The sequence below is a fragment of the Cavia porcellus genome, unplaced genomic scaffold, assembly GCF_034190915.1.
Source record: "Cavia porcellus strain 051 isolate PalLab524CR breed Dunkin Hartley unplaced genomic scaffold, mCavPor4.1 scaffold_6, whole genome shotgun sequence".
Taxonomy (NCBI): Eukaryota; Metazoa; Chordata; class Mammalia; order Rodentia; family Caviidae; genus Cavia; species Cavia porcellus.
Window position 1 is genome coordinate 30,520,630 of NW_026947489.1, and position 23,370 is coordinate 30,543,999.

General features: G+C 37.4%; 1 protein-coding gene across 4 annotated transcripts in view; it reads left to right on the forward strand.

The window, feature by feature from the left end:
* The window catches only part of Gpr176 (G protein-coupled receptor 176), a 133,695-nt gene that overhangs the window by 83,507 nt on the left and 26,818 nt on the right, over positions 1 to 23,370 (forward strand). Inside the window, exon 2 of one of the 4 annotated variants that reach the window (XM_063250297.1) lies at positions 724 to 766. The exons of the other annotated variants lie outside the window; for them this stretch is intronic. The gene's annotated coding sequence lies outside the window, so the exon portion shown is untranslated. The remainder of the gene's footprint in view (positions 1 to 723; positions 767 to 23,370) is intronic. 4 annotated transcript variants of the gene reach the window in all.

Sequence of the window (23,370 nt, forward strand, 5' to 3'; positions counted from 1 at the left end):
CCAAATTCGTTTGTTTTCTAGTAGTCCTCTGGTGGAATTTTTGGGGTCTTTTATGTAGAATATCACATTGTCTTCAAATAATGATTATTTAACTTCTTTCTTTCCTAGCCTTATTCCTTTTAATTCTCTCTTGTCCAATTGCTCTGGCTAATGTTTCTAGAACTATATTGAATAGGAGTGGTGATAGTGAACCTCCTTGTCTTATTCCTTATTGATTTTAGATTGAAAATTCAGTTTTTGTCCATTTAGTATAATTTTGGCTGTTGGTTTGTTGGAGATGACTTTTATTGGATTGAGATAAAGACCATCTATTCCAATTTTCTGTAGGATTTTTATCATGAATGTGTGTTGGGCTTTATCAAAAGCTTTTTCTGCATCTATGATCACATGATTTTTATCTTTGGCTCTGTTGATATGATGTATTATGTTTATTAATTTGCATATATTGAACCATCCATTTATCCCTGAGATCAATGCATGTGATCTTGATGTATGATCTTGATGATTTGTTGCATCCTGTTTGCTAGTATTTTACTGAGAATTTTTGAATCTGTATTCATTAGGGAGATTGCCCTGTCATTCTCTTGGTTGGGTGTTTCTCTGATTTTTGGTATTAGAGTAGTATTTTCCTCCGAGAATGAGTTAGGGAATACTGCTTCCTTTTCAATTTCATTAAAGAGTTTGAAGAATATTAGAATTAAATCTTCTCTAAATTTCTTGTAGAATTCAGCAGTGAATCCATCAGGACCTGGACTTTTCTTTGTTGGTAAGTTTCTGATTACATTTTCAATTTCATTAAAAGTCAGAAAAATGACTAAATAATAATAATATATTTCCAGCAACTGCTTAGCATTTTCTTCATACCTGTAGACTTATGATGTAAAATATACCAGTGGTTTGATTTCTGTGAGTTATCCATGCCAGTAGCAATAACAAGATTTATTTATCTGACTGGTTGGGAAAAATATATAATAGATATTATATATATAGTTATAATACCATAGATATTTATTAAGAATAACAACTGAACACGGTGGCATATGTTTGTCATCTTAGTCACTCAGGGGCTGAGACAGGAGGATCTCAAGTGTGAGGCCAGTTGGTGAGACCATGTCAAAAAAAAACAGATGAGGATGTGCTCAGCATTCCCAGAGTTCAATTCTCAGTACTCCCCAAAACAAAAACAAAACCCCATACAAAACAAGAAAGAAAGAACACAGTCAGATTGTTCTAGACAAAGGAAATTCACTACCCACTTAATATTTATTACCTGTCCTTGTGCGAAAGCTTCAGCCTTTGGCTGTGTGACAACTTAGAGAAAAGACCTAGTCAAGCATCCCCTATGCTATGGGCTTGGGCCAGGATGTCCTGTTGGGGTCAACTTCAAGCTTCTTTCTGTCTGTTACCTGCTCAGATGATGCAGGGACTGAGTGAGGAGTCAACTGAATCCTTGGGGAAGATATTTGAAGTCTTCATATTAGAGCTTTAAAGCCTGGTAGCCAGGTTTTCAGGTGGCATAGGGACAGTACTAATAGTCAAAGCACTAAGCACATGTTTTATAACAGAGAAATTTGTCAAAGTAAATTAGATTGTATATGTCTGTCTTAACTAGCTACTTTAATTTTTTTAATTTTAATTTTTATAGTATACATTTGCAGTACATAATGATTATATTCCTCTTGAGTAGTTGGTACATATACATAACACACCTTAATTCTTTTTACCTACCCTTCCTTTCCCCTCCTTCCACTCTTTCTCTGTCTTTTGGTTCTCTTCTCACTTTCAAAAGATCTATATTCCCATTTCCTATTATGTTTTTTATTTTGCTCTTTAATTTATTTGTACATTGGGTTCCTTATATAGGAACAACCCTCATATAGGAGCAGCATGTGATATTTAAACTTGAGTGTCTCATTTATTTCAGTTTATATTATGATCTCAGGGTACATCCACTATGATCTGTGAAGCAACTTGTCTTGCAGGTCCTCTCTGGGTGTATTCCAAGGTCACCCTCCATTCCCATGATGCTGCACTTTTCTCTGTAGAAACCTGTAAATTCACGTTACAAGGATTTCCTAGGTTCGACTCCAGGCCATTGCAAGCTTGTATTCGATGTATGCATCTTTCTGAGGAACTCGGGTATTCTTTTTGCTCTCATGGCTTCCTTCCTCACATCCAGCTGTTGTAGAGACTCATCCTGCCCAAGTCTAAGTGGTGTCCAGCAACACATGTGTGGTCTTTGCATCAGAGTTTGCACTGATCAGTGTTGTCTCATCACAAGCAGGCAGTGTGACTGCCTGTGTCAAAATAAAACAGATGTACCATGGCTATATCCCAGGCTCTGGAGTTCCGTTGCCTGGATCTGAATTCCAGCTCCACTGCTTCTTATTTGTATAACCTTGGGCAAATCCCTTAACCATTAAGTGCCCCATCTATCTCATCAGCAAAATGGAGGTAAATAGTACCTATGTCATTGGGTTCTTGGAAAAATTACGTGATACATATGAAGATTCAGATGATTGTTCAGGCTCAATGAAACACTGACTGGTAGTGTTCTTTGCAGCATTAACTTGCCGAATCTGCTTGTTTTCCCATTACTGTGACCTCGGCAAACAGGAAGTTCTGCTGTATACCTACCCGGGTTCCATCCTCAGGTTCCAGTTGGGGAAGCAGTAGTGGTTTGTTTACTTAGCTTTACTTGCAGAGCAAGCCAATCTCACCTTAAACTACTTATTGATTTTGCTGGTATTTTATAACAAGGACAGGCTTTTTTATTTTACTGGAGCACAGAAAAATCACACTTTTCTGATTATCTTGTACCCTGGGTGAATTGCAAGAAATGGTGTCTGGCACCTTCACTCCCCCTGGGAAAGCTACTCTGTCAACAGAAGTTGAGTCTTCCACCTCTTCCTGGTCCCTGCTGGCTACTTGTCCTGCTAGCTGAGGACCAGCTCAATGCTGACACTACTTCCTCAGGCACAGCAAGGAAACCTGAGCGTCCTCAAGAGCACTGGCCACCGGCAAAGGCAGAGAGCTGAAAATATCAGTGTCCTCTCAGTATCTTTGTTCAGTGTCTTTTCTCCTTTTGGTTTTCTGTCTCAGATGAAGAGTTGATGTCAGCAGATGCATGCTAGCCATACCATGAGCCAAAGGCTTTTCCTCCCACTTTCCTGTTATTGGAATTTCTTGGCTATGTCAAAATGTTATCAGGTAGCTCTTTCTGAAAGTGGCTTTCGTATTAAACATTACCAGGTTCTGGGTTGCTTGCCTTTCCTTCCAGGGTTAGATTCCAGATTTTTCTCTTGAACAAAGAATTGGAAGAAATGAGTGAAAAATAGAAGTGCAGAGTAAGGAAGAAACTGGCTCTATAGAGCGGTCTTGGGCTGAATAAAAGGTGAAAAAGCAAGATAAAAGAAGACCTTGAAGAAAGCAGGCAGGCTATCATGAGGAAAGCCACAATAGCAAGTTCTTCTTGGTGCCCCTGCCCTTTAATACTGTGAAATCGTGAGGAAACCTACAAGAATTTCTTCATATGGGTCCTGAGAGGCACTGCTGGGATTCCATGCCTCAGGATGACATCTGGTCTAGGCCATCTAATGAAAAACCTGCTCCCGTTCTCCTAAGAAGTCCATGTTCAAGCCTTTGGGATCTGTTTTGCACATGTTTTCCAAGATTTTGTAGTTAACAAGTGACATCTACTTTCCCAGCCAACTTTGCTATGTCCTGATCTCCTGTATCATTCTTACACAGAAACCGACCTGTCCCCATTAAGGATGCTTCTGTCCACTTGCTATCATAGCTAGAAAACAATCAAAACCCTATCTTTCCACCCTGAAGCCCACGAGATCCAAAAACAACTCCAAGAATATTTCTATCCCACTGACAAAGATGTGGGAAAAAGGAATTTTTCTATACTGCTCAGTATGGAGGTTCTTCAAAAAATCAAAGATAGAGCCACAGTTTGATCCAGCTGTGTCATTCCTTGGTATATACCCAAGGCACGTAAAGTCAGCATACTGTTAGGGATAACTTGCAAACCCTTGTTTATTGTGGCACAATTCATAATAGCCAAGATATCGACCCAGCCTGGATGAGGACCAATGTGATTGAATAAAGGAAATATGGAACATAATACACAATGGAGTGTTATTCAGCTAAACGGAGCAACAAAATTGTGTCATTGTAAAAAAACTGAATGGATCTGGGGACCGTAATGTTGACTGCAGTAAGCCAGAATAAGAAAGACAGTAAGCACATGTTCTCCCTAATATATAGAATCTAAAAAAGATGACAAGAAAGCTGAAGGGTCACTATTACTAGAAAAGGAGTAAGAGAGAGCGAAACGGACATGAGAAAAATACATTATACACATTGAACTTCTCCCCAAGAAACATGTGAAACAAGGGAGGAGGAGGTAGGGATGATGATGATAGATACATGTATGACTCTGCTAAAATGAGACCCACTAATGTTTTTAACCAAAAAAAAAAGGTGGAAATTTTTAATAGGAGTAAAAATATACCACAAAATTCACTTTAATGCATTTATAAAGAATATTTGTATTTTAATAATGACTTGCTATAGAAAAATTAACTCTTAAAGGTTTAAAGGTCAAAGTCTATGCTATCATTTCTTACTGTCTTTTGTCAATCAGGATGAAAATTACTGTGTATCAAGATACAGAAGGAGTAATCTCTGTGCCCTGTGCTTCATGGTCAAGGCATCATTCATAGGGCATATACTTTTCCAAATGGATTAACACTTCTGGAACGTAATCCAGCTCTACCATAAGACCAATAACAGGTCTCAGTGGGTCAAGCCTGTGTGCTTTTGCCTCGCAGTTTAACCATGAACTCCCACAGAGCCTGAGTGCTTTTACCCCGTAGTTTTACCCTTCACTCCTCAGCCACATCATATTCCCTGCCTCTGTGGGGAAAGAAGTTAGCCTGCATTGCTCCGTAATGCCAACTTCTTAGCACTCTGGATGCAGAGAAGGTCAGAGTGACAAAAGAGTGGAAAAGAAGGAACTCCTGTGCCTCAGAGGAAAGCCACAACCTGCAGCAGTCAAGTCTCAGTACTGTGGTCACACTCTGATCCAAGAACATGCAATCTGGACAGCTGAAGCAGGGCAGCAGATGATGCCAAAGAGGTTACAGGCTAAACCTGGAATGGAAAGTCACTCCCGGATAAACTCATTGCCTGTTTAGACAAGGACATGGATAAGGAGTACACTGGAAAAGAGCCAAGAGGTTTCTAGTTGGAGTACAGACAGGACGCTAGGGCTATTTAAAACCTACACAACACGCAAGAGAGGTCCACACAGGCATATGCACTTTGTTTCAGCAATGGTGATGGGAGAAAAATTGGAAAGCTGCTCAGCTCTAGGGGATCCTTATGTCTCTGTATGTACTTCACCCCACATCGAACTAAACCTGTGGAGTTTGCACCAATGCACAGGCAGGGAGGCAGACAGACACAGTTGAATGTTCAATGTGTTGTTGACGTTGACTCCACTTTAAATGTTCATCATTAAGATAAACTGGCATGCTCTTATGGGAGAAAAGAGAACTACATAAAAGGGTGCATTCCAAGCTTTTGCCACTAATAAATGTGTGGCTTAAATTTGTTCCTAAAGAAGTGAGACAATGTACACTTGTAGACACACACACACACACACACACACACACACACACACACCCCTCTTCACTTTTAGCCGGACTAGGGAAATGCTGAAAATGTCCCCTTTAAACCTTTAAGTTAATTCTTCTATAGCAGACCTGCTGTTAAAATACAAATATTCTTTATAAATGCATTAAAGTGAATTTTGTGGTATATTTGTACTCTTAAATTGTTTTCTTTTTTTATTGGTTAAACAGATTAATGGGTTTCATTTTGGCAGATTCATACATGTATGTATCATTTTCACCCCTATCTCTACCTTACCCCCTTGTTTCATATTTTTCAGGGGGAGGAGTTCAATGCATGTCATACCACAGAAATAAAAATATAAGCATATATATATATAATGATATTTATTGTAGTGTTGTTAATAATTTTAAGAACTCATAAATAAAGATGATGCCTATTTGTAGGACAAAGACTGGATATATAGTGATATATTCACAGCACAAAATTGGAGGGCTTTCCCATGATGCATTGCATATAAATAAAATAAAATTCTGTTTTTATAAAATAAATAATGACAATAGCAACAAATATGTCTGTAAGTACAGTGTATGGTTTTATATAAGATTAATGAGCCAAGTGTGGTGGCCTATGCCTATAATCCCAGCAGTAGGGACACTGAGGCAGAAGGTTTGCTGCAAGTTTGAGACCAGCCTAAGCTACATAGTGTGTTCAAGGCCAGCTCAAATGGCATAAGGAGACCCTATATCAAAAAACATAAACAAAAATAAAACAAAAAGGATTAATTAGTATGCAAAATGATATATTCACATTGGTTATTTGAGATAATAGTATCTATAAAGAAAAAAATGTGCAAATAATGTAATTTATATCACATATTTGTGTATATGCATAAGTCTTGTGTGACAAGATGATAATCAGAATATTTATCATGTTTATTTTAATGTAGTGGAATTTTAGGTGATTTTTCTTTCTTCCAATAGTTTCTGAATTTCAATGAAAGCAGTGAAGGCATGTTTTTTTAAAAAAACTTAATCTAAAACTGCACTGTGAAAAAACAGAGAGATAGAAGGAAGAAATGTAGAGGAGAGTTTGGAAGTTTTAGGGATTCAAGATAAATTCCTTAACACTTAAAACAATAAGCCAATCACACCTCCTGGGCTGTAGCATTGCTCTGAACGTGGGCACTCTTTGCATTCAGAATCCTGAGTTCTTACCTGTTACAATTAATAGATGGCAGCAAAGGGGCAGCTTTTCTCATTTCTACAGATTCCAGAGAGGAAGCAGGCTATGTTTCTGGATTTTTATCACTGCAAACAATGGGAAAGCAATAGAAGTTTCAAAAATGGGAGTGATGTGCCAATTGCTTTGTTTTTTTATTTTAAAGAGGATAAAATCAAGGAAAATAAAACAATAGAACCAATTAAAATAAAACAGTATAAGTGGTACGGGACTTCAAAACCTTACATATCAACAGTAGTTACTATAAATCCTTTTGTTGTCTTCAAAATAGCTGCAGATACCTTCAGACATAATAAAAATTGAACAGAACAGAATAGAATAGAAACAATAAAAACAAAACAATAAATGCAATAAAGGACTTCAAAACAAGCCAATAGTAAATCCAAAATGGCTACCATCATCAGTTTCATTATCCTTCAAATAGCTGCTCATGCCATCAGAGTTAAAATAATCAAACAAAACAAAAGAGAATAAAACCCAACCCAACAAAACAATGAAAATGATGTGGTTTCCTGGTGGGGATCACTTCCTGGTGAGGCCTGTTCTCCTTGCTTTTGAAATGGTTGAGAAGGGTTAGATGAGTAGGAGGTGAAGAGTAGGAAGACCAGCCTGAGACTACTATAGCAGTTGAGGTGACAGGCCGGAGTGATGGTAATAGAAGCAGCATTATATTTTATGAGTCTATGGGTACAGCTGACAGGACTAAATATGGGCTGGGTATGGACTTAAGAGGTAAGAAAGCATTGAGAATGAGCCTAAGGTTTGTAACCTTGGAGATAGAAGTACCATTTCCTGAGATGGGTGATGCTGGAGGAGGATGAGATTTGGGAAGAGCAAATCAAAAGTTTAGTTTGGATTTCTTTTGTTCAAAATGACTATGAGAGTCCAAAGTGGAGGTGTTGGATGGACGTAATGAACATCTGGTTGGCATGTGATTATGTGAGTCTGCAGCTCAGATAAGAGGTGAGTTGGGTAGTGAACATGGGAGCCATTAAAAGTTTACCTGAAATAGTCTGGGGGAGGAGGGAGCCTAAAAAGGGCCCAGATAGAACCCCAATGAAGGAAAAGAAGCCAGCAAAAGATACTGAAAAGTGGCCACAGTAAGACAGAACCAGAAGTATGTGTTACTGGCCATTTCTGACGTCCGGCTGGTACAGAGCCAAGACCTTTAATAATCTAGTTCTATGGTCATTCTATAAGGTAAAGACAGATTCTGCTACTGCCACCTCACAGCGACCCCTCAGTAAGTGACTGATGTGTTATGACTATGGCTTTTGGGCTTTTTCAGACAACCCTTATCAGGACAAATCACATCTTACTAGCTGAGTGGCTATGTTTTCTGATTTCATTAATTTTACTGCCAGTGGAAAGAAATCAAGCTGATAAACTGATATTAAGGACTATTTAGGTTTTTGGTATTCATTATACATCTGAGAAAATAAAAATGAATTTCACTAACTTATTTTCATGATGGTTAATAAAAGAATGATCACAATGATGCCTGCATAACACCACAGCTATTCAATACTTACATTTGGTGAGGATATCTTTGGCACTTTTAAAAATTGTTTTTACAATTTTTTAAATTTCCAAATTTTTCATTAGTACACGTCTGCCATACGTAACAGTCACTGTCTTCGTACGGCATTTGTACCTGTTACATACTATCTCTTTTTCTTTTTTCCCCATTCCCCTCCCCAATTCTCAACGTTTCATCCTCTCATTTACAAAAATTTTGTTTCCATTTTTCTTTCTATTGTTTTTATTTTTTGAAATCTTTTCCCCTTTCCCATCCCCTTCTGCTCCCTCTTGTTCTCCTTCTCATTTGTATCTAGGAATGCTATTGACTGTTGAATGTTGGCTTTGTATCCTGCTATGCTGCTGAATTTGGTTACTAAATCTAGGAATCTTTTGTGGGGTGTTTGGGGTCTTCTATCTAGGGCATCACATCATTGCAAATAATGTTATTTTAACTTCCTCTTTTCTTATCTATATTCCATTTATTTCCTTCTCTTGTGTAATTGCTCTGGGTAGTGCTTTTAGAACTGTATTGAACAGGAGTGATTGAGAGTGACTCCTTAGCTTGTTACTGACTTTAGAGTGAAAGCTTTCCATTTTTGAACCGTTAGTATGATGTTGGCTGTTGGTTTGTCATAGATTGCCCTTGACAGATTGAGATAAGAACCTTCTATTCCAGTTTTCTGTAGGGTTTTTATAAATTATGAATGGATGTTGGACTTTGTCAAACACCTTTTTTTGTATCTATTGAGATGAATATGTGATTTTTTGACTTGTTAATATGGCTTATTATGTGTATTGATTTGCATATGTCAAATCATCCTTGCATCCTTGGGATGGATCCTATTTGGTCACGGTGTATAATTTTTTTGGTACGGGGGATCGAACTCAAAACTGCACGCTTGCAAGGCAGGCGCTTATGCCACTGAGCTAAATCTCCAGTGCTGTATAATCTTTTTGATGATTTGCTACATTCTGTGTGCCCCTATTTTACTGAGGATTTTGGCATCTATATTCATTAAAGAGATTCATCTGTAATTCTCTTTTTCATTTGGGTGTTTCTCTGATTTTGGTATCAGAGTAAGGCTTGCCTGCAGGAATAAGTTTGGGAATATTGCTTCTTTTTCAAGTTTATTAAAGAGTTTGAGGGGTAATGATGTTAGATTTCTAAATTTCTTGTAGAATTTGGCAACAAGTCTGTTAGGATGTATGTTTTTCTGTGTTGATAGTTTTTCTTTCTCTTTTTATTCTTTAATTTCACTGACTGATATTGCATTGTTTAGAATTTTTATATCTCCTGACAGCTTTGGTAATTCATATGTATCTAGAAATCTAACCATTTCTTCTGAATTTTCCATCTTATTAGAATACAGGTTCTCAAAATAGGTATTGCTGATCTTCTGGATTTCTGCAGGATCCATTGTGATTTCACCTTTTCCATTGTTAATTGTATTAGGGTCTTTGTATTGTATTTGTATCTTTTCTTTCCTTTTATTGATAAGGTTATCTAAGAGCTTATCAATACTATTTAATCTTTCAAAGAACCAACTCTTTCATTCATTGATTCTTTGTATTGTTTTCTTCATCTCAGTTGCATTCATTTCTGCTCTGAATTTTAAATTTCCTCATGCACATGGGCTTTGGGTTTAGCCTGTTCTTCTTTTTCTGAAAACTTGAGATTCAACATTAGGTTATTTATTTGCATTCTCTCTATTTTTGTGATGTGGAAGTTCACAGACATAAACTTCCCTTGCAGGACTGCTTTCATTGCATCCCATAAATTCTGGTGCATTATATTGGCATTATTGTTCAATTGAGCAAACTGTCTGATTTCTCTTTAATTTCACCTGTGACAATTGGTTGTTCAAGAGGATATTATTTAATTTCTATATGTTTATATAGTTTTATTTGGTTTCTTTTACCTTGATTTCCAGTTTCATTGCACTATCATCTGATAATATGCGTGGAATAATTTCATTTCTTTTGCATTTAATGAAACATGTTATGTGAGAGTCTATTTTAGAGAAAGTGTTGTATGCAGCAGAGAAGAATGTGTATTCTGTTGCTGTGGGGGTGGAACACTCTTTAGATATCTAAAAAGTCCATTTATTCAGAAATTTTGTTCAGCTCATATTTGTTGATTTTTTTGTCTAGTTGATTGATTTGTGAATGGGGTATTGAAGTTACCTCTTACTATTTTATTAGTGCTTATCTGATTTTTCATGTCCAATAGTGTTGATTTTATAAAGTTGGATGCATGAGTATTTGGTGCATGTATGTTTCTGATTATTATTTTTTCCTCCTGGATTATTCTCTTCACAAAAATATAGTGACTTCTTTGTGTCTTCTGATCCATCTCAGCTTAAAATCTATGTTGTTTGCAAATAGAATACCTATCCATGTTGTTTTCAGATTCCTTTTGCATGGCTTATTGTTTTCCATCTTTTAATTTTCAGTCTGTAAATTTCTTCTTGGGTTAAATGTGTTTCTTGGCGGGAACTGACCAAAAAAGCAATGAGCCATTCTTCCTGGTAAGCCGTGTAAGTGAGCTGCGGGCATGCACAGGAGAGAACAAGTCAGCGTCTCACGAGAATCAGCCATGCTGGAACTTGGGGGCCTGACTGAGAAAGCAACAAGCCAGCCTTTCTGATAAGTGGGGTGAACCGTGGGTGAACCAGGGAGAGAATAAGTCAGTATCTCCTGTGAGTCTGCTGGCCCACAGGCTGAAAATCAAACATCCTGTGTCTTGTCCCCCACCCCTTTAGCAATTGGATGGTTTGAAGATTAGCCAGAGTTGATTGCAACTAGGGTACATAAAGCAACTAGATGCTTGTATGGTTGGGTTGATTATGCTGACCTGGGTGGGGCCAGAGGTCTGAGCATCTCTTGGGAGGATCACAGTATGCAATACAGTAAATATGGAGGATTTCCTTCTATCTTGTCTTTGAAGGCCAATATTGTTTTCACTGTTGTGCTTTGTTCTGATAAATTGTTTTGCTCTATTCAATATTCTGTTTTGATTGGTTTTATATTGTTTTGTTTTTGGTTTGATTTTGCTGTACCTGATTGAATGGACAACTACTGTGAAGATAATGAGATACAGTGTGGTACCTATTATTGTTATTCTGGTTCCTGTTCTGAAGTTCTGTACTGTTTTCACCACATTGTCTTGATTGGCTTTGTTCTGTCTTGTTTTGTTGTATTTTTCTATCTTTAAAATAAAAAGAAATATGTTTCTTGAATGCAGCATTTTGCTGGATCTTGTTTTTTGATATTTCCGATCTGTTTCTTTTGGTTGGTGAATTGAGACCATACATATTGATAGTTACAACTGATATGTGTTGACTTATCCTTGTCATTGTATCATTTTCCTATTGTTGATGCCCTTTCTTTTTCTTCTATATAATTTCTTGCCTTGCCTGGTGGATTCATTTTTTTTTTGTGTTCTTGGAATTGTTGTCTTCATATAGTCTGTCTTTCAGAACTTTTTGGAGCCCTGTTTGGTGGTTATGAATTAGTTCAGGTGTTTTTGTCATGAAAATATCTTATTTCTCTATTAATTTTGAAAGATAATTTTGCAGGATACAATAAGCTGAATTAGAGGTTGTTTTCTTTTAGGACATGAGGCACTTTTTATATATCACTTCAGTTAATACAACTGCCATGGAAGGTGTTTTACCATTTCTAGTCTGTAAATAGAGTCTAAGAGATGTGTCTGTAATAGTTAAGACCTGACATGCACCCTCAAAAGGATAATTGCATTAAGGCTTGGTTGCCTGTCAGTTAGTTTTTGAAGTAATTTGACCATAAAGGCTCTAACTTCATCAGTGGGTTAATCCATCAATGAGATTAATTTTATGGCATTTTTGTGGGAGATGATGCAAATAGCAAGTGAAGCCCCATTCCAGGGTGTGGGTCATTCGTGCGCGACGTTGGGGTCTATGCCTGATCACTGGCCCTTTCTTTCTTTGCTTTTTTCCTCTCTGCTTCCTGGCTGCCATTCATGAGCAGCTTTCTTCCACCTCACCCTCCCACAATGATGTTTCTGCCTTGCCACAAAGCAGAGAACAACAGAAATGGCTTACCATGGACTGAAACCTCTTGAAAGAATGAGTGAAGATAAACTTGTCTTTTAAGTTAGGTTTTCTCAATTCACCATGAAGAAAACCTAACTACCATGGTGGTCAAGGTTGACCTCACCACATAGTTGCTTCCAATAGCAGAATTTTTTAAAATCAGCACTTCCATATTTTTTATGTAATTTCTTGGGAAAATTAAAACTCATTAAGCCATAAAAATGTCGGGCATACAATAAAGGAAGGACATATTTAATATCAAGACTTGAAGAATTTTTCCTTACAACATTCCAAGGGCCAGATAAATAAAAATCATTCAGACAATGCATAGTAAATTGTTTCATTTAAATAACAGCATAAATCTCAGGATAACTATATTATACTACTCTTTTAAAGTAACAGAAGAAAAATTTTAAACTGTTAAAGGCCAGTCATCAAAATCAAATTAATATTTAACATACTATTATTTACATAAAGTTTTTGTTTGATTGGTTTTCTTTGACACCTGTCTCATGATAGCCCAGACTGATCTTGAACTTGAAGTCTTCCTGTTTCATCCTCCTGAGTGCTGGTATTATAGACTACAACCACTGTCCCCAGCTATACATAGTGTAAGTAGCTATAATCTATTTTATTTAATATCAAACATGTTTCTGACATATAATTATTTTTGAAATGAGAATGATCAATTTTAATTCAACCAATTCAAGTATTAATTTAGTCAAAAGAATAAAATAAGCCTCTTAAGTAATTTAGATAGTAATTTTCTCAATACATAAAATATTCTGATCTCTAATCATACTGTACAAAAACATGTACAAAAGGCTGTGTAGAAATAGCAGACATTTATTGCTTCTTGTTGTTTATGTTGATTAGGAATTTGGGAACTGCTTGGCTGAGTGTTTCTGACTCAGAGTCTCTCATAAAGTTGCAATCTAGACATTGGCCCAAGATACAGTTACATCAAGGCTTAAAATGGATTGAAGCTCACTGTTGGCAGGAGGCCTCCATTTCTTACTACATGGATCTGTTCATAGGAAAGCTTGGATAGTGAGATGTATCAGCTGGCTTTTCCCATATCAAGTGATTCAAAAGAGATTTGAACAGAAATGGCAGTGACTTAGCCTTAGAAATCTCACTATTATTTCTGCCACTTCCTATTTACACTGGGTAGCCCTATTCATTGTGTGAGGAGCCCACGCAGAGGCCTGAAGACCCAGAGGCAGGGATCACTGACCTCCTTAGAGGCAGGACCATCTACAGGGCCATTGGATAGTGTTTTCTCTCGGAAGTCTTAACAACTAGCAAAAATACCTTTTCCAGTTTGAGTGTCCTTGTCACATGGGGTTGGGTACATTTAGGGGGATATGTCCGTAAATGCAAAAACATTTTCTCACTTAAGAACTTATCTAATTTTATCTGGAAACAAAGAAAGTGAGTGTAGGTGACTTTTCCAGGTTTCTCTATCCACATGAATGTGTAAAATCTATTTTATGTTGTGACTTACCTTCTTATTCCTATGAAAAAATTTCAGGACGTTCTTTATTAGAAATGTAATAATTAGAAAACTTGCAAACAATTTAAAAACTGTTAAGAACTGTTTTTGCATATATGCTCACTTTTATTTGCTTGCTTGGAATAATAATAAAACATGTTGACTAATAGCCAGTAATCAAACTTTAGATATTTGAATTTTTAAACCTTTATAAGAATAGTGTCAAGGGCAGGCTAATAGAGACTATGCTCAATGAAATAATTGTATTTTATTGTATTTACTTCATCCATGTTAAATTAATGACATTGGTTACATTGTGAAATACAGTATTTTACACACCAATAAAGTAGAAAATCAAGATCTCACAGGATAGAAAACATTTCTTTTTGCCTCTTGTTTTATAATGTGAAAGTAAGAGGTCACATCTCATTGATCGCTTGCTTTAAACAGGCTACTAGTGTTTTGTGCTGGTTTTGTTTCAAACTATCAGGAAAATTACAGTAAATTAACTGTGTGATTTTTATTTTAAAGAGAATAAAACCAAGCAAAATAAAATAGAATAAAGTCAATCAAAACAAAACAGTATACATGACACAGGACCTCAAAACAAGATAATAGGAAACCAACAATGCTTACCATAATGCCTCTTGTTGTCTTCAAACAGCCACCCATACTTTCAGACATAGTATAAATCAAACAAAATGTAATAGAATAGAACCAATGAAAACAAAGCAGTGAATGCAATAAAGGATTTCCAGATGATATAATAGTAAATCCAAAATGACACCATAGTATATCTTGTTATCTTTGAAATAGCTACCCATGCCATCAGATATAACAAAGTCAAATAAGACCCAACAGAATAAAACCCAACCGAACAAGACAATGAAAATGGCATAGGACTTCAAAACAAGACAATGGGAAATTAACAGCTACTACCTCCAGAAGGAGATCCCCCATAGATGCTAGGTTGTGTATTATTATCATCTGAATAGATGATCAGACTACTGGCTTTAGACCTGCACAGTCAGTAAAACACTAAACACTACAAGAATTAAGTTGTATTTTACCTCAATAGCTATCATTGCAGTCTGTTTTCTCTGGATCAGCTGAGGGGGAACCCTTGCACTTCTTGTTTCCCAGCCCACACACCAGAAGGGGCTGGCATCTGCTTCTTCTTCAGCAATCTGTGCATGCACCAGCTTACAAAGAGAGCTTGGCTTCTTGTTAGCTTCTTGTTCACCTCCCCTGTAGTCCACGAATGGCGCTGACTCACGGGAAAGGGTTGGTGTCTGGTTCTCCCTCCAGCAGCCTGCGTGTGGCACCAACTCAGAGGGAGGGCTTGGCTTTTTGTTGGATTCTTGTTCTCTCCTACAATCTGTGAATGGTGCCAATGTATGGGAAAGGGCTGGCGTCTAGTTCTCCCCCACCAGCAGCCCACATATGGTGCCAACCAACCCTCACTGTTATTCAAATCAACCAATATTGGAGGAAAAATACCAGAATTGGAAGTTAATTATTGATGAAATGCTAAAGTGTTATGCAAATTCTTCTCTTTTTGTATGTGTCACTGTGGCCACGGTCATTATGAATCCTAGATTCTTAGAGAAGAATGATACAAAGCAAGCAAGCCTGTTGTCCAGGTTTTAGCAATGTGAATAATGAAGGTTCAAGCATATAAAGTCACAGTTGTCTTAAATAGTCACCATAAAGTATACATACAAAATAAGGGGACAAATACAACTAAAATAATTCTATTGTTTTGCTCTCTTCCTGTCTCATCATCCTTTTAAGTGCTTGAAGCAGCGTAGAAAAGGAAAGGAGAGAAAGAAAAGTTAGGATTTGCTTTTGGAAAGTATTGTTTCTGCTCTGCCACATGAACTTCTTTATAGACAAGTACTTCCCAAATTGTGTCACATCAGCAAGGTCCTTAAACACATTTTGTTGGTTTACTTCATGCCTCAAGATGAACCATATCCACCTTCAGAATGTAAATCTCAATGCCTTAGCTGTTGAGCATCTTCTGTGTAGTTAAGGTACCAAGCCGTTCTTAAATTATTTTGTTCTCTGTCTCTTTACACAGAGGTCTTGGCTCTTAGTATTCTGTTTGATCATTTATTACATTCTATTTATTTTGTTGGTGGGCCATCATGGGGCCTGTATTGTAATTTATTCTTTCAATGCCTCTTGTGTTCTAGTCTTGACCTTGTTATGATCTTCAAATTTATCAGTTCCTTTGAGAGCTTTCCCTACTCTGGCCATCTGGTCTCTGGCTCTGTCCTGGATCTGGCCATCTCCATCTCTTCCTCCATCTGCTGCTCCTGCTTGCTCAGATCCTCACTCTATAAACCCCCTCTCCTGCTGCCCTTCTTCCTGGTGGAGCAGGAGGTGGTGGTAAAGGACACACAGGAGATTTGCTCTAGGGAACTGTAACCTCCCCAGTCATGGACAGTCTCAAATCTGTCAGAGTTTCAATGTCATTTCTGCTCTTCACCCTCCTGAATCTTTCCTGAGCTTCCTGCCTCCTTCCAAACTCAGCTATGTAAAAAGGGACAGTATTTTCAAATTTTATTCCATGTCATTTTCAGGTTCAGACAGCTCCTAAGAAGTGAGAGGCTCTAGTTTCTAAGACCTTATTCCTCTATCTCCTAACATCCTTGCTGGGTCCCACTGGAGTAAAGTAGGTTTGGGTTCATTGTTTTTTCTTACTTCTCTAATTATCTTACCCTTGAGGTTTTGGAGAATATTTCCAATATAATTTTCTTTTTCAGGCTGCATAATAATTAGAATTACTGGAACAGAGGGAGTAGAAGGAAGTGTGTAAGTATTCCATGTACATTCATGTAGTCATCAGCTACAGCTCTTGAGGTTCCTGTGGTGAAGGACTGAGAGGTTGAGAAAATAAAGAAGAGGCAAAGCTGGGGTCAGGTGGAGCCTTTACTCTCCTGATGGGAGGAAAGGAACTGCTCAACCACCGTAGTACATTTATTTACATATTCAGAAGGGTGAAGTCAATTTCAGTTCTGCTGCCTAACAACCCATTGCTTGGATTGTCTAGGATCTTGGTGTTTTTCTGGGCTGAAGCAACTTCTTTATGTTGTGTGCCCCTGGTGCTTTTGTTCTTGGGATGGCCATTCTCAGGCCATGCACATGTGGTTAATTTCCAGCTTCAAGGTCTCAACCCATTCACAACAGTAATTATAGTATGGCATGATGTATCAGTGTTGAATTCCTTTCTCCCAAACTTCTCTGACACCGTTTATTGGTGACAGGGAGCAGTATATATTCAGCTTGATGAAGGCAGTTGTCAATAAGTGCACCTACAAAACTGAGTATACAGAACAAACTGTAATGATTCTAATAAAGTCATATTCAACTTTTAATTTATGCATTTATTTCAGTCCTTATGAAACAATTAATAGTTATAAAACCATGTTTGGTGGTAAGGAAATTTGGCAGAATTGTAAAATAAAATTGTGATGCTTTTAAGCATCACAATCTAATAATGTCAGATGAAGAAATAACCCCCACCCCTGCACTGACCAGGACTTCTTGGTGCGTTGGCTTATGTGGTCAGTGTTGAGGATGATGGGCTAGTTCATCTCCATTCAGTAAAGCATGGCTTATTTGGCTGGGGAAGTCAGAGGAAGTCAGATCATTTACTTCTTCCTTTTCTCTGGAAGCTTTCGAATGCACCTAGTGACTTACTCTGGTTTCTGTTGCTGTAGAGGCTGAAATTCCAAGGGTACGGTACTGTTATCAGTCCAGCTTCTAGTGAAGTCATGTGAGACTTCAGCTCATGGTGGGAAGCAGAAGAAGAGGTATCCTGGGAGAGGAGCACACATGTGAGAGAAAGGGCTGGGCTGGGGCTGGGTTCACACTCTTACAGTAACCAAGCCACTCTCAAGACAGCAAGGACTGGACCCAGGAGAAACCCCTTCAAGGGCCCATTTACTCTCAGTTTGGTCACACTGGGAGACCAACCTTCAGTCTGATTTCTGGTGGAGTCAAACCATCTTCAAATTATAGCACCCAACAAGAGGAAATGGAACCTGTGGTTTGCCAACACTGTCACAGTTGAGTGGCATCAATGATCCCAAGATTCTTTCTAGAGATTTTCAGGGCATATATACCTTCCAGGGATATTAGTGGACTTAGTATAAAAGATCAGAGAACAGTGTATCTTGTGAATGCATGAAACCTTTCTGGTTCATTTATTTTTTTTTAAATTTTATTTAAATGAAGACTAAACAAAACAAAACGGGTAGAAATAATACATACTTTCAAAGAAAAATAGTAAGAAATCACAGGTTGATGATTACATATTGTCTTCTTACAAATAGTTGTTCAAGATATAAAAGTGAAACATACAAAGTGGGGATTCAAACAGTGAGACTGCAAACAGTCCTGTTCAACTATCCAACAAAAACTTAGTAATATGGTTATCAATTCTATACTCTTAAACATACATGCAGTTATCCATTTCTTCATTTATGTTGAGATTAAACAAACCAAAGCAGGCTAAAATCACTCTGAACAAAGAATAATAGTATTGCTGGATTTCACATCATGACAGTACAGGATCAGCACTAGGTACTGTAGTGTCTCTTTTTCTTCAAAGTATTTGTTCATTTCATCATGCATTATAAGACCAATTCTCATAAACTGCTTATAGGTTCTACGCATGCATGAGTCTTAACATGTATTTCTATCCTTTTTATATTAGAGGGAGAAACAAAACAAAGTAAGACAAAACAAAACATATTCCTATAAACACATGAAATGAAAAAGACATATAAAACTACTGTACAAGGAGTTCTGCCGTGGTTACTGTGTTGTCTCTTGTTATCTTCAATAGAATTGTCTATATCATCAGACATAGTATAATTGAATATAGCCGTACATAACAATATTAATAAAAACACAACTTTGTAGGTAGTGTAAAACTTCAAAAACAGGTAGTAAACAAACCAGAATGGGTATCGTAATGAATCTTGTCATCTTCAGGGTAGTTGCCTATACTCTCAGACTTGATATTATCAGTCATAACAGTTTTTAATAAAATCTGTTGATACCAAACAGCAATCAAACAAACCAGATTTTTTATAAAGGATTTTATTTAAAGAGGAAGAAAAAGCAAAACAGAAAAAAGGGTAGAAGTAATACAGAATTTCAAAAAAACAGACAGTAAGAAATCACTAGTTGATAGATTACATATTATCATCTTAGAAGTCGCTGTTCAAGTTACAAAATTAAAGCATACAAAGTGTACATTTAAACAAAACAAACCAGATTTAACTAAGATCAGTCATGATAAAACAGTATAAGTTATACAGGGCTCCAGATTAAGTTAATAGGAAATTAAAGATGATTACTGTACTATATCGTGTTATTTTTGGGATAGCTGTCTGTGTCCTCAGTTCTAGTGCAAGGAGACAAACTGGGACAGAATAAAATCTATCTAAGCAGAGCAGTGCAAGTAATATGGATTTTAAATCCTTATGCACTATTAACAATATCTTCTGCTGTCTTTTTAAACACTATTTCTCCACTTTCACTTCCCCAGGGTGTACTGTGCATTTTTGGGTCTCACCAACACCCTCAGTTTTTAGATTGGGGAGGCAACCTGCTGTTTATCTAAGTGGTTACGAACCTTCTCCCTCCTGGACTTGATCTCTAGTTGTATTCCTTTACCTATTAAAGCCTGTCTTTCCAACCTATCCACAAATACTGGTCCAGTTGACCCTATTACTCTGGTTCCCTGTCACATAGAGCATTGTTTTCTCATATTTGATTTTTGGTCCATAAACTCTTTTTCAGTTAATTATATTTCCTATAAATAGCATCTTGGTGGATCCTACCTCCTGATTTACTCTGCCTGTGTTTCTCTTTTTTAAAAAAGTATATCAAGGCCATCTATATTAGAGACTATAGCCAACCTTCTCTGCCTCATTTCTGTTGTGCTCTTTTTCTGCCATTAGTCATCTGCTTTTCTTCTTCATTCCACTTTCAGCTCCATTCATTGAGGCCTCTCTGCCATTGTTCCTGGAATCCTGGTACTTTTCTCTTTCTCTAGAATGTCCTTCAGTATTCTCTGTAGAATTGGATGATGGTCACGAATTCTCGCAGTTCCTCTTTGTCTTGGAAGCATCTTGTTTCTCCATTAATTTGTAGAGGCAGTTTTGTAGGGATTATTAATCTGGGCTGGAGGTTATTTTCTTTCAGGGTTTGGAATACTTTGCTCTAAGCTCTTTTTGATTTGATGATCTGTGTCGAGAAGTCTGCCATGATTTTGATGGATTTTCCTTTATAGGTAATCTGTTTCTTTTCTCTGACAGCTTTTAATATTCTATTCTTATATTGAATTTCTGGGATCTTGATTATTATATGCCTGGGTGTAGCTCTGTTTTGGTTGTAGGTGGCTGGAATTCTGTATGCCTCGTACATCAGAATATCATTTCCTTTTCCTATGCTTGGGAAGTTTTCCTTAATTATTTCTGTGAATAGCCTTTGTAGTTCCTTTGTTTATACCCCTGCTTCTTCATTCATATTCTTTATTCTTAGGTTATAGATCCTCTTGTAATCTTCTAGCCTTTGTTTTGTTAGTGCCTGTTTCCTTGTTACTTTTAAGAAATTTTTCCTTTCATTATCTCACATTGCAAACCTGACTTCCTGTTTAGATAATCTATCCTTGGTTTCTTTCAAGCAGTTTTTCCAGCTTTCAATGGAGTTTTTTATTTCCTGGTAATCTCTTTGAACCTGCTTCATGTATTCTATGTTTTTTTTATATTCTTCATCAAATGTTTTCCTTTTTTTGTGCTCCTCCATTCTTCTGTCTGTGTCTTCTTGAGAGGTGCTTAGCATTTCTTTTATTAATCTACTTATGTCTTGCTTTACTTGGTTGTATTTTTGAACTTTTGAACTCGTCTATGAGGTCCCGAATCTATCTCTCTGTGTCCACTGATGGTCTGTCTGATATTGCATGTTTGCTGTCCTCAATCTCTCTTGGATCAATGTTCTCAAGGTTAGGGGATGGGGACTTTTTCTTGTTGCTTCCTCTTCTCAAATTTTTCTTTCTTCCATACAGGCATATAGAGGAGGTCCCAGTTCCTTTCCTTGTTGGTTACAGTTCTTCTGAAGCATGCTGGCTAGGTGATCCTGTGCACTCCAGTGTGTTATTGAGGTGCAAACTGGGGCGGTGAATACTGTCTCCTCTGCTCTGGGTCAGTCAACCTGCTGAGGCCTGCTGTGTTGGTGTGCACCATGTGTAGGGAATTGGTTGGTGTGACCCAGGCCAAACATACCCCACCAATCTCGTCTGGGAAGGGAACAAACTGAAGTCACTGCTGTTCCTTGTTCTTGCCAGTCCTGCCGGATTCCAAAATGTTGACCCATTGGTGCCTCTTTCCCATGGAAGGGTTTTATTCCTGGCACTCACTGCAGGTCAATGCGGGTCTCTTGCTGGCTCCATCCTCCGTTGGGCTTACTGACCTCCAACTTCAGTGGGACTGCACTTCAGGGTGACTGTGGTTCCAGCGAGTCAAAGCAGTGGGAATTCGGGGGCAAGAGAGGACAGAAACTCAGCTGCCTCAATAGTAGCCCCAAGTCTGCATGTTTGACTGGTTCTTTTCACTCTAGTTTCTTCCTGGGTCGGGAGGATCCATCTCCCTCTGTTCAAGACTGCCCATACTGTGTTATTTCAGCATCTGAGTTGTCTGTCTCAAGAAGCCTCTGTAATCTGCTCTTGTCTATCCTCCATCTTTACCAGAAGCCTCTAGCTCATTTAAATGGAAAAATTCAAAGGGTTGAGGAAGAGGGGAAAACGTTATCAACTACAGACTCTTTCTTCTTGCATTATGCATCTGTGTGTATTTTGTTGTGTGTGAGAGACATAAATAACTTATTTTAGGGACTTTGTGACTTCCATGAGAGAGTACCAAGATGAATCCGGCTCTGCTGTGGTCACTGAGACCCTTTGGTGTTGATTAAACTTTGCTCTGTGCATATATTTCAAATGACCTAAAATTCTCTGTATGATTTCACAGGAGCTTACCTGACAAAGGATTTTTGATGGGAGTCTATATAATCTTTATGTACTATAAAAATGAATCCGTGTTAATATTTTGCCTGAATTATTCTTTTTTTTTTGTCTTTTTCGTTTTTATCGGTACCAGAGATCGAACTCACAACTGCCTGCTTGCAAGGCAGGCACTTATGCCGCTGAGCTAAATCCCCAGCCCCCATGCCTGAATTATTCATTGAGAAAGAGTATTCTAAGGAGAAACTATCCAAAGTTAGATTGAAGATATGTATTTCACAAGGAGATTTTTCATTCATAGCAATTAACAAATTCACCATGAATTTTAATAAACTACAGACCTATTTCTAATTAATCCAATTCCTACTTAATTTGAACTTCCTGTATCATTTAAGAAAAAGCTTTGGAATCAAATTGTAGCCAAAATAGCACAATTTTCTCATGATACTAGCTAGCAGTCAGTTTAAACAGAGTTGAGCAGATATTAGATAGTTCAGTCATAAGTTATAGCAAATTGACACTTTATTAGTGAGGAAAAAGCCCAAATATTTAGACAAGAATGAAGAAAAATTCTGTCAAAAACCAACAAACACAGCCCTTTAGCTGTAAGTCAGTTTTTCCTTATATTCTTGTGGATTGCAATAATTCTGATAAGAATAGCAAAAAACCACTTATCACCTAACTTGTGCTGGTTCTCTGGGTAGCCAAGAAATTCATCTGCATTGATTAAAGAGAGAAAATTTAAAAATAAATCAGAATAGGGGCCAAGGATATAGCTCAGCAGCATCGTGCCTGCCTGGCAAGCACAAGGTCATGGGTTCAATCCCTGGTACCCTTCCGCCTCCAAAAAAAAAAAAGCAAACAAACAGATAAAAAACATTATGGTGTGTCCTCATCCACATTATTCACCACATGTAGTAAGTCTGATTTCTTTTATTACTTTTTCATTACTTTACTTATTAGTACATGTGTGCAGTGTATGATGTTTACATTTCCTTGTGTGGAGCTGGTTTATGTACACAACCATTCCAATCCCTTTTCTCATCCTTTATCCTTTTTCTCCCTCACCCAGTCCCTTCATCTCTTGATCCTCTTCACCTATAAGAATACTCTATCCCCCTATTCCTGTTATCTATTATTATTTTTTTTCATTTAAATGTTTACTATATTTTTAGAAAACACCTTCTGTATCTGATAAGAGATCGAGAAGAGAAAAAAAAGATAGAGTAAAATTAAAGAGGCAAATGGATGAAAAATTTCTAATTATAAAGATATAAATACTAAAACTGAAGACACATGCAAAGTTGTAAACACTGTGACAGCAAAGAGTGTTAAGTGAACATGTGGGAAAACTC